The following is a 12,487-nucleotide window of genomic DNA, read 5'->3' as shown; positions in this document are numbered from 1 at the left end:
AGCGCTTGGAGCTGACAGCGCTGCCTCCTCTACACCGTTCACACTGCAGTACACTGGCCAGTATACTGGGAAGATTCTGGGAGCAACCCTGGTAGATAGCACGGTTGAAATGCCGGGACATGGCTCCTAGATTTTGTCCCGGGACCGTCTCACACCAGCACTACACCCGGGTTGTTCCCAGGGCCAAAATGGGACAAAATTCTGGTGAAAATGGGGTATAATACTGTTTACAACCATTTTGGAACACTGCATGGACTCCCCTGAGCGCCCACCTGGAGCCACGGGTTACAGCGGCAGCACTTGAATCAGACAGTGATATGGGAAAGGAGCTGCTAGGAGACTTCTTACGGGTATCCCGTAGGTCTGTGGGATCTGAGAGACTTCCCAACATCTGGAGTGTCTAGTAATCGTGTCAGCTTACACACAGCTGTAGATCAGACCTAGTCTGGGATCCTTGCAAAGGGATTTACCAGAAAATTAGAACACATTACATGAAAGTTTAATAGCCACATGGTAGCATTTTTCCGAATTACTAGTTTATATAAGCGTTTTTTCTTATATTGCTATTAAATTAATAATATGTACATCTTATTATATGTGTCTCAATCTTTGACTGTACCGAGAACAGATTGCTGGCGGCCGCACGTATGTATTGGATTGTTGGCGGCAGCCCGGGGGGGAGGGGAGGTGCTGGCGGAGGGGCGTATGTAATTGGGGGGAGGGGTAGGCGGCGTCATATGTAATGTGGGGGTGCGGGGTGGCGGCCGCTGATGTAATGCGGGGGCGGGACGGCGGCTGTGTTTGTAATGCGGGGCGGGGGAACGGGAGATGGGCACCCACTGCCGCCGCACATAAAGGCCCTCCCGTGACTATTTTGGATGTGGGCAAAGTGCCGCGGCCCAGCCAGTCCAGGGGGGAGCGCCGCCGGCCCGTTCAGGAGTTTTGGGCCAGCCCACCGGGAAATGGCCCGGTTTCCCGGTGGGCCAATCTGCCCCTGCCTGCTTCTATGTGTGTGCAGTAAAGGGATTTCTTTACAGTAATTCAGATTGCTGGAGGTGCTCCCCAGGACCGAATACCAAGTGCTCAAGACAATTGATTGCAAGGGCATTTACAGTAGCTAGTTCCTTTGTGGGGCACACTTTTCAATTGTAATGCTTATTTCAGAATAAAATATAACGTTTAATGGTCTAACCTTAAAATAAAGTTGTTTTTTTTAATTGCATCAAATCACGTGTCTTAAAAAATACAGTAATTTATCATTTCTGACTAGTATTGATTATTATAAATGGATAATTGAGTATTTAAAGGGTGTTTACAGATAAATTAATTATCTAACCAATGCAGTGATCTTTGATTTCCTCGTTACATATCTATACTATTTTTTGTTTTGTATTTTGGACCAATGGTCAACCTGTTCTAAAAGTAAGACATGTAAAATGAAATGGCTTAAAGCAGGGGTGGCCAAACCGGTTCTCGATATCTACCAACAGTCCATGTTTTCCAGGCCACCTGTGGATCTGTAGAGTGTTTCGGTAAGAAATGAATACAGCACATGTTTGAAAATGTGACAGTTAATAATGACTACACCTGTGCACCAGGCAAGAAGGCATTCCACTAACAGAATAACATCTCCTGACACTGATCTACCATCACAATAATGTCCTCATGCATGGAAGGGAATCCTGTGTGCCCTCTTCTCATAGTTACAAAGTTGATGAGGTAAAAAAAAGACACAATTCCATCAAGTTCAACCTCTATTGGATCTCCTTTGGTCCCTATACTATATTTGTAAATGATACAGATGAAGCAACCACCAATATGTTTCAATCCTAAAATCCTTCATGATTCAAGATAACAGTCTCTCTGGGTCAACTACTAAACATTTTGGTGGTTTTACCAAATAAAATGTTACTGTATAAAGTACCAAAATATTAAAGTTACATTATTCAATAATTACAAGAAAAATGCACATGCATGGCAATAGGTAAACATCCAAATGACCTAGACCTGGACCTAGACCTGGAAAAGTCACTACTATACATATTAATTAACGGTTGTAATCAGTGACGACTACTGAAGAGAGGCTGCAGCACAGTTCAAAATTCAAAGAGGGGAGCCACACCAACTGCCAGTAAGTCAGTTTGGAATTGCAGTTGGTGGCAGTTGCTATGTCTCCTCTATTTAAATTTTGAACTGAGCTGCAGCCACCTCTGGTTGTAACCCTAGATACTCTTTTACGCTACAAATGTGCTACATATCAATTGAGTCCGCCATCACAACCTTTCCTGGCAGTCTATTCCATATCTTAACTGCACTTACTGTCAAGAAACCCTTGTGCTGGGTTTTGAAACTTCTTCTCCTCTAACCTTAGGGGGTAACCAGGAGTCCTGTGTACAGACCTCAGGGTAAACATCTCTGTATTGACCGTTAATGTATTTGTATATAGTAATCATATCTCCCCTTAGACGCCTCTTTTCTAATGTAACCATACCTAACCTGGCTAACCTTTCCTAATAACTCAATGGGGGAAATTTACTAAGACGACTGTTCTATTTCACATGGTATGTTGCTATGGGCAACCAATCAGAATCTACTTCTTATTTATTTAGCACCTTCTATAAGATAATAGATAGTATTTGAATGGTTGCCCATAGCAACATACCATGAGAAATAGAACTCCCATCTTAGTCAATTTGAATTTTTGAATTTTGTTTCCCTTCTCTGAACCCTTTCTAGGTCTTTGTTATGGAGCGTTGCCCAGAACTGTACACTGTATCCAAGATGAGTTTTTCTGAGACTCTCCCCTTTCTGCCGACTCTAGCGGCTTGTCTCTATTATGCCCAGAACCAGAGATATCAGCCTTCCAGCAGCCAGTCCCTGCTCCAGATCCAAACGCCTGGTGTACAGTTTTATATTTTTGTCAACGGATTGCTCTGGCTCCTGATCTCTGATCCCCAAGTCCCCAGCACCTCCTGAAAGTTGGGACTCTAGGTTTTTATACTATTGAAGGCTAAGAATCTATTTCCAGATAATGGAGATATCTGCAGTCAAACAAGCTGCCCTTCCACCGGAAAATGACGAATATTAAGCCCACACCATTATCCAACCCTCCCCTGTGTATAAAACCCCCCTACCTCCCTGGAAGTCATTTACAAGGGACCCTTCATTCAGCTTAGTGCCCCCTTCCACACTTAGTGTTCTCCCTCCCACCACCTGTGCAGTAAAGGAGTAATTAGCAGAAATTACTGCTCCAGGTCCTACATGTTGAGTGGAAGATAGAGCACCCCCTGCCACCCATGCTGATAGCAACCCCAACCCCTAGGAGGGGAGAATGGGAAAGGGCCCCAGTGCATTGCTTTGCCCAGGGGCCCACACTGCTGTTAAGATGGCCCTGATCCGAGCAGAATCAGGCCCAGAGCCTAGCTTGGTCTAGATGACTCTCACAGTCTCGTATACCGTTTGTGTCTAGTTTAGATTCCACATGAGAGGCAGGCAGCCAGGTTGTTAACCAACACAGCATTTTTATAGAGCTTTCCTGATGTTAGTAAGTAACGGTGAAGGAATTCTGTTATAAACATAGGACCAGAGTCTCGCCATCTGTGGAAATGAGATGTTTCCTCTATTTTATACAATGGTTTAACATTATCCAAATTTGCTTTTACTGATAGTGCACCTTCCACTGAAAATAAACAAAATATTTGGAAAATAATTGTTTTTTTTCATATTGCTTTTTAAATTGATGTATACTGTGTTTTGTTTTGTTTTGTATATTATTGAGCTTATTTAGCCTGTGCACACACCTCTTTGGCAGGCATGAGAAAGTCACATGCAGCTGGCTTATATTTTATTATTGCTCAGCCGTTCATCCAGAGATCATGACCACTTTATAGTATTATAATGGTTGTTCTGCCTTAATCTTTTAATAATCAATTGAGGGGATGTAAGGAGATCTGTAAATTGGATAAATCAGATTACAGTACCTTTTGCACTCCTCTATGCTTTCACTTTCATTGGACCTCATTTATGAAATGTACTGTATAACTACCACTAAATGCTCTTGGGAGATGCCACTGAAAATGAATAATGATAGTCTTTTAGACATCAGTGATTTGGATATAAAAGCCACTATTCTAAACTGTGTTATTCTACCTGTAGATGTCATCAGTGTTCACCTGCTAATAAAGTTAGACTAAAAAAAAGAACATAGCTGCGGGGGTGTACACCTGGAGCTAGTGTTGCCACCAGCCATCCTGTATTGTTTGTTTTTGGTCTGGTATTACTGTCTGCAGTGTACTCGGTCTAACAGTAATGCAGTGCCGGCACCCTCCAGACAGGGCTGGTCTGACCATTATGCCGGATACACAGTGTTGTAGAGGCCCACACTGTGGAGGGCGATGCCACTGCCTTCTTCATTTGCTTTATGAGTCAAATTCATTAATATGCTATGTGGCTGTTCCGTGGGCCATGGTTAAGGTGGGACTGAGGACAGGAGGAGGGGGCTTCCACTCTCATCTCTATTCCCAGTTAAGAATAGTGGTGGGGATATGCTTTACCAAGTCATGCCGCAGTGCCTGGGGAATGGGAGGACGCTGCTGCAGCACACACACAGTACAGGACAAGCACTCAGGTCCTGTACTGTGCAAGCATAGTGGAATATATATATATATATATATATATATATATATATAGCTTGCAGAGGGCAGGCACTCAGTCAAATCAGGCTGGTAAATGCGCCGGGGTGCCGGAGGGAAGATGAATAGGTTGCAGAGTCTGGCACTCTCACGGTCTTAACAGCAAAGAAGACACAACACAGCAATGGTGGGTCAACGTTTCGGAAGTCGGTTTACTTCCTTTTTCAAGACAAGGTGCAATACAAAATACAAACATGCGTGTCATACCTATAAGTGTACCTGGAGGGGTTGGTCTCATCACGTGCGGCGCTGGTCCGCCCTCGACCGCACCTCCGGCCCGGCATCTCCCAGGGGCGCATGGCTATGACGTCAGTCCCAGCTGGGAGCTTCTCAGTGCATCAGAGAGTGGGGGAGTGGCTGGGCAGCGTCACTGTTTCCTGAGCAACCAAACAAAACAAAAGCAGTGCATAAGAACAAGCTGTGATATACGTGGCTGTAAAGAGTAAAGTATATAAACAGTGCATAAATAAGGCTAAAGGTAACGGGTGAATATGAGCATGGGATACAAAATGAAAGTATGCATGATATCCAAATATATTAAAATGCATAAGCAATATAGTCGACAATGTAAAGTCGACATATGCGCTCCAACTAGAGAGCAGTCGACATGCCTGTGTCGACAGGTGCAGAAAAAGGCAAATCTGCGCAAAAAAAATGCGCAAACATGGACAAAAAAGCTGTCCATAGATATGAGATATAAATGTCCAGGGGACCTCGGGAGAAAGAACAGTTAAAGAAACATATTAAACGAGAAATGTTCATTCAACCCCTTAGGGCTCACAGTGTCCAATGTATGAATCCATCGGGTCTCCAATTGTATGAGCCTCTTGCCCCGATCTCCTCCTCGAATGTCAAAAGGCACATGATCAATAATAGTATGGCGGAATTGGGCCAGATTATGCTTAGCAGCAGCAAAATGTTTAGCCACTGGCTGGTCAGATTCTTTCTTGCTGTTGAGGGCAGCTCTGATGGAGTGACGATGCATGGCCATCCGCTCTTTAAAAGAACGGATGGTCTTGCCCACATAGCATAAGCCACAAGGGCATTTTATAAGATACACAACATAAGTGCTAGAGCACGTGAGAGGGTATCTGATGGAGAATCTTTTCCCAGATAAGGGGTGTGTAAATGTCCTGCCAGTGATCATATGGCTGCAGGTAATGCAGCCAAGACATTTGAAGCAGCCATCAGGTCTGCTCTGTTTAGGTGGATTTCTCTTAGTGACGTCAGTGCGTACGAGCATGTCCCTGAGGTTGCGTCCACGATTGTAACATGGCATAATTCTGGTATTCTTCAAATTTTTAAGGTCGCGATCATTTTGGACCATGGGCCAAAGATGTTTGGAATTCTTCTTGATAGTCTGGTCTCCAGTATCGAACATCCTCACCCAGTGTATCCGGTCATCATTACTCACAATGGTATTCTTCTTTTGTAGTAAGGTGGCCCTGGGTATGCTCTTCAATTTTTCTGTGGCAGCATGTAATAGAGGTTTGGGATATCCTCTATGTTGAAATTTCTCACACATTTTATTAATGTTCTGTTCCAGTTGTTGGTCAGAACTGGTAATGCGTTTAGTTCTTATAAGTTGTGAGAACGGAAGACTTCTGATGGTCGCTGCAGGATGGAAACTCTGGGCAGAGAGTAGACTGTTGCGATCTGTCGGCTTTGAATATAGATCTGTACTCAAAGTCTCGCCATTATTAATGATGGTGACGTCCAGAAAATGAATTTCACTTTGGCTCATGGACATGGTGAACTTGATAGGACAGTCGCGTTGGTTAATGTCATCGATATGATTAATGAGTTCAGTGTCTGACCCTTGCCACAGGAGTAAGATATCATCGATGAATCTGCAGTAGAAGAATATCTTCGATTTCACAGATGATTGAAAGAACAGTTCCTGCTCAATGGTGAACATATATGAGTTAGCGTACGAGGGTGCGACAGGAGAACCCATCGCACACCCCGTACGCTGCTGGAAAAACTCCCCATTGAATAGGAAATAATTCCTGGTGAGGGTGAGTTTGAGTAGATCCATCATGAGCTGGATAGAAGGACCACCATAGTTGTCACTGGCTCCTAAGAGATTTTGCATGGCTTGCTTATGCATTTTAATATATTTGGATATCATGCATACTTTCATTTTGTATCCCATGCTCATATTCACCCGTTACCTTTAGCCTTATTTATGCACTGTTTATATACTTTACTCTTTACAGCCACGTATATCACAGCTTGTTCTTATGCACTGCTTTTGTTTTGTTTGGTTGCTCAGGAAACAGTGACGCTGCCCAGCCACTCCCCCACTCTCTGATGCACTGAGAAGCTCCCAGCTGGGACTGACGTCATAGCCATGCGCCCCTGGGAGATGCCGGGCCGGAGGTGCGGTCGAGGGCGGACCAGCGCCGCACGTGATGAGACCAACCCCTCCAGGTACACTTATAGGTATGACACGCATGTTTGTATTTTGTATTGCACCTTGTCTTGAAAAAGGAAGTAAACCGACTTCCGAAACGTTGACCCACCATTGCTGTGTTGTGTCTTCTTTGCTGTTAAGACCGTGAGAGTGCCAGACTCTGCAACCTATTCATCTTCCCTCCGGCACCCCGGCGCATTTACCAGCCTGATTTGACTGAGTGCCTGCCCTCTGCAAGCTACATACGGAGCCGGCTTCTTCAACACAGGAAACCGTCATCCTGCATGGCACCGTCCTAACCTTTATTTGTCACCCGCTTGTGTGACTGAAGTTACAGATCAATGTGCTTTGCTACTAAGGACATTCTCCCTCGCTATTTCCCTGCTTAAGGGACATAAGGTATAGCGAGTGTGGTTTTAACCCTTCACGTCTCCACCACCCACGCTGTTTGTAACGGATTGTATTACAGCCATGGCGGCACCTGCAGCGGCACCTGACCGGCAGGGCAGAAATACCGGCAATAGAATCCAGTTACCGTTGGGAGAGAGACTTCGCTTCTCAGACAGCGAATCAGAAGCTGTGCTCTTTAAAGAAAGATTTGCTGACACAGTGGAGTCGACATCTAATGATGAGATATTCAACAATCTGCTAAAGCTTAAAAAGCGCGAAGTGGACTTTCTGATGCATGGCATCACGCTATCAGAATATTACCGCGATCGTAAAATTCCGCGAGGCTTTCGCGTTAAGAACATACCCACCATAGGCAGATACAATGATGAGTTCTGCCGACGGTGGGTAGCAGTTCTCAACAACTGCTCTTTCGACCTTATGACCCTGGTCATAGAAGAATCTGCGAAGGAATTAACCCTGACCAAGACTAAGCTAGCAGCCTTTGAAGAGACGCAGATACCCCAACTCCAGTCAGACACATCCCAGAACTGGCTTGATAAATTAGACAAACTTGTTGCCTCATATAAAAAAGAATTAACAGCCTTCAAAAAGAAGAAATTCGACACGGTAAACCGTGATTATGATGAATATAAAGTTTATGGATGGCTCACTGGCAATAATACTGAAAGGGGTCCCAATCCATATGCCCGCAAGTTCACCAAAAGAATCGGCCAAATAATAGTGACACCTATTCCTCCAACAGTGATACTGGAGACTCCTCCGCCAAATATTCCACCAAGCCCCCTTTAGGAGTAAAGACTCGCGCCGGGCGCGAGCGAGACGGAGACCCACTAGAAGAGGAGGCCAGTACAAGCGGATCGAAAACCAACAAGGGCAGCAAGAAGAGAACGTAATCTTCAATTTGGCCGATATTACTCTTACTACAGCCGAAATTTCGGTCTTAAATAAGGGGTTTTCCTTTATCCCTACCAACAGATTCGACGACTTTCGTTGGAAGGTCGACTTAGCCAGATTCCACCGACAGCTCAAATTACGTGACTTCTTCAAAGATAAAACTGCTAATCCCCCTTCTGATTCTAAATACTCTGCTTTCAAAAAGAAATCAACATTCGACCCACCGTGCCCTAACCCTTCAATTAACAGCTTCATCAAAACCATGGACTACAATGTGTGTTCTCAAATCCATGACACACGTAAACTGACTAGATCCAATCTATCAGCAGAAGAATGGCAGGCCATTAAAAAACTTAAAAATCTTGATAACGTCTTCATCATTCCAGCTGATAAAGGGGGCGGTACAGTTTTGCTAAAACTTGATGACTACATCAATGAGGTGTATTCCCAACTTAACAACAACAGTGTCTATGATAAATTACCTGGTGACCCTACTGTTCAGTACAACAAAGAACTTGACACCATCCTACGTGAGGCGGCCACCAATCATCTGATACCGATAGACACTGCTGAGGCACTCATTATTGAATTTCCGAGAGTACCCATTATCTACTGTCTCCCGAAGATTCATAAGAATCCCATTAGACCACCGGGGAGACCGATAATCTCGGCTAGTGACTCTGTTTATTCTAAAGTGGCACAGTTCTTAGACCACTTTATACAGCCTTGTGTTCAAGAACAGAGCACCTATTTGCGTGACACCTCTGATCTGCTCGTCAAGCTACAAAATTTGCCTGCTTTACCCACGAATCTTTGGCTCTGCACTCTTGACATCACGAGCCTTTACACCAGTATTCCCCACCCTGAAGGTATCCAAGCCATGCAAAATCTCTTAGGAGCCAGTGACAACTATGGTGGTCCTTCTATCCAGCTCATGATGGATCTACTCAAACTCACCCTCACCAGGAATTATTTCCTATTCAATGGGGAGTTTTTCCAGCAGCGTACGGGGTGTGCGATGGGTTCTCCTGTCGCACCCTCGTACGCTAACTCATATATGTTCACCATTGAGCAGGAACTGTTCTTTCAATCATCTGTGAAATCGAAGATATTCTTCTACTGCAGATTCATCGATGATATCTTACTCCTGTGGCAAGGGTCAGACACTGAACTCATTAATCATATCGATGACATTAACCAACGCGACTGTCCTATCAAGTTCACCATGTCCATGAGCCAAAGTGAAATTCATTTTCTGGACGTCACCATCATTAATAATGGCGAGACTTTGAGTACAGATCTATATTCAAAGCCGACAGATCGCAACAGTCTACTCTCTGCCCAGAGTTTCCATCCTGCAGCGACCATCAGAAGTCTTCCGTTCTCACAACTTATAAGAACTAAACGCATTACCAGTTCTGACCAACAACTGGAACAGAACATTAATAAAATGTGTGAGAAATTTCAACATAGAGGATATCCCAAACCTCTATTACATGCTGCCACAGAAAAATTGAAGAGCATACCCAGGGCCACCTTACTACAAAAGAAGAATACCATTGTGAGTAATGATGACCGGATACACTGGGTGAGGATGTTCGATACTGGAGACCAGACTATCAAGAAGAATTCCAAACATCTTTGGCCCATGGTCCAAAATGATCGCGACCTTAAAAATTTGAAGAATACCAGAATTATGCCATGTTACAATCGTGGACGCAACCTCAGGGACATGCTCGTACGCACTGACGTCACTAAGAGAAATCCACCTAAACAGAGCAGACCTGATGGCTGCTTCAAATGTCTTGGCTGCATTACCTGCAGCCATATGATCACTGGCAGGACATTTACACACCCCTTATCTGGGAAAAGATTCTCCATCAGATACCCTCTCACGTGCTCTAGCACTTATGTTGTGTATCTTATAAAATGCCCTTGTGGCTTATGCTATGTGGGCAAGACCATCCGTTCTTTTAAAGAGCGGATGGCCATGCATCGTCACTCCATCAGAGCTGCCCTCAACAGCAAGAAAGAATCTGACCAGCCAGTGGCTAAACATTTTGCTGCTGCTAAGCATAATCTGGCCCAATTCCGCCATACTATTATTGATCATGTGCCTTTTGACATTCGAGGAGGAGATCGGGGCAAGAGGCTCTTACAATTGGAGACCCGATGGATTCATACATTGGACACTGTGAGCCCTAAGGGGTTGAATGAACATTTCTCGTTTAATATGTTTCTTTAACTGTTCTTTCTCCCGAGGTCCCCTGGACATTTATATCTCATATCTATGGACAGCTTTTTTGTCCATGTTTGCGCATTTTTTTTGCGCAGATTTGCCTTTTTCTGCACCTGTCGACACAGGCATGTCGACTGCTCTCTAGTTGGAGCGCATATGTCGACTTTACATTGTCGACTATATTGCTTATGCATTTTAATATATTTGGATATCATGCATACTTTCATTTTGTATCCCATGCTCATATTCACCCGTTACCTTTAGCCTTATTTATGCACTGTTTATATACTTTACTCTTTACAGCCACGTATATCACAGCTTGTTCTTATGCACTGCTTTTGTTTTGTTTGGTTGCTCAGGAAACAGTGACGCTGCCCAGCCACTCCCCCACTCTCTGATGCACTGAGAAGCTCCCAGCTGGGACTGACGTCATAGCCATGCGCCCCTGGGAGATGCCGGGCCGGAGGTGCGGTCGAGGGCGGACCAGCGCCGCACGTGATGAGACCAACCCCTCCAGGTACACTTATAGGTATGACACGCATGTTTGTATTTTGTATTGCACCTTGTCTTGAAAAAGGAAGTAAACCGACTTCCGAAACGTTGACCCACCATTGCTGTGTTGTGTCTTCTTTGCTGTTAAGACCGTGAGAGTGCCAGACTCTGCAACCTATATATATATATATATATATATAGCAGGAGTATGCAGGCACTCAGTCAAATCCTTGAAGCAGCTGCCGGGGTTCTCTCTAAACCTCTTGGGAACCAGAATTCTTCCTTTTTTTCGTTTTTTTCTTCGTTTTTCTTCTCATCACCTGTTTTCTCTATTTTTCCGTTAAATAACAAAATATCAATTGTTTTATTCTGATAATTTTTGCCTACAACATTGTAAAAATGATTTTTAAATAAGTAAAGTCCCTCCATTTTTTAAGTTGTTATTAAAACAGTAGATGTACAAATTGTTATGTAAGATGTTATAATATGAATATATGTATGTTTATGTTTATAGCGAACCCCTGATGAAGTCCTGTGTAGGGACGAAACGCGTTAGGATCGTCTATAGTGCTGTTATAAAATATACCACTGAACTTTTTATGGTCTGATCTAACCACCATTGTAGTGTGGAACCAGAGACATTTTAATAAATTTATACGAATCTTGGACTTTACTTTCATGTGTTTGGAATTCTGACTAAAGGCTATACAGATCTAATTACCAAAGGTCTCACTAAGGGGCGCCAACCCACAACTGCCATCCATATATATATATATATATATATATATATACTGTACTGGAAGTGGGCTGGTATACATTTTAAGCACTGGCTGAAGAACATCGCCATTGTCTTTTAAAAGTGTAGCTTTCGAACCAGTGGCCAATCAGGAGTGCCCACTCTGCGAGAGAGTTGAAATGACAGCGGCCAACGCAACCAAGGCCACAGCAGCCGCCGACGACCACAGTTCTCCTCCTACCGCTGTCCACAGTCTCCTCCACACCACCGCATCCGCCTCAACCACAATCAATTGGTCTTCTTCAGTGGCCCTTGAAGAAAACTAATTGATCATGGTTGAAACGACTGTCTTTTCTTACTCAGTATTACCCCTCCCTTTCAAGCCCAGGGAGGATACTTTACTGCCGAGGTTTCCCATTGCAGATAAACCTCCATATAGGTAAAGTGTATTTTTATCTAGTATGCACAAAAAACTGTCATCTTTACCCTGGCCCGAGGTTGTAGGAAGAGCCTTGGTCAGTTCCTGGGTGGGAGAAGTGCTTCCTGGGTTTGGCCAGCAACATACCCCCCTCACCTCTCTGTATTTTGCCATAACATGGGTGGTAAGT

This window comes from Crinia signifera, chromosome 3 (assembly GCF_055691185.1).
Source record: "Crinia signifera chromosome 3, ASM5569118v1, whole genome shotgun sequence".
Classification (NCBI taxonomy): domain Eukaryota; kingdom Metazoa; phylum Chordata; class Amphibia; order Anura; family Myobatrachidae; genus Crinia; species Crinia signifera.
Note: the sequence above shows the minus strand (reverse complement) of the source record.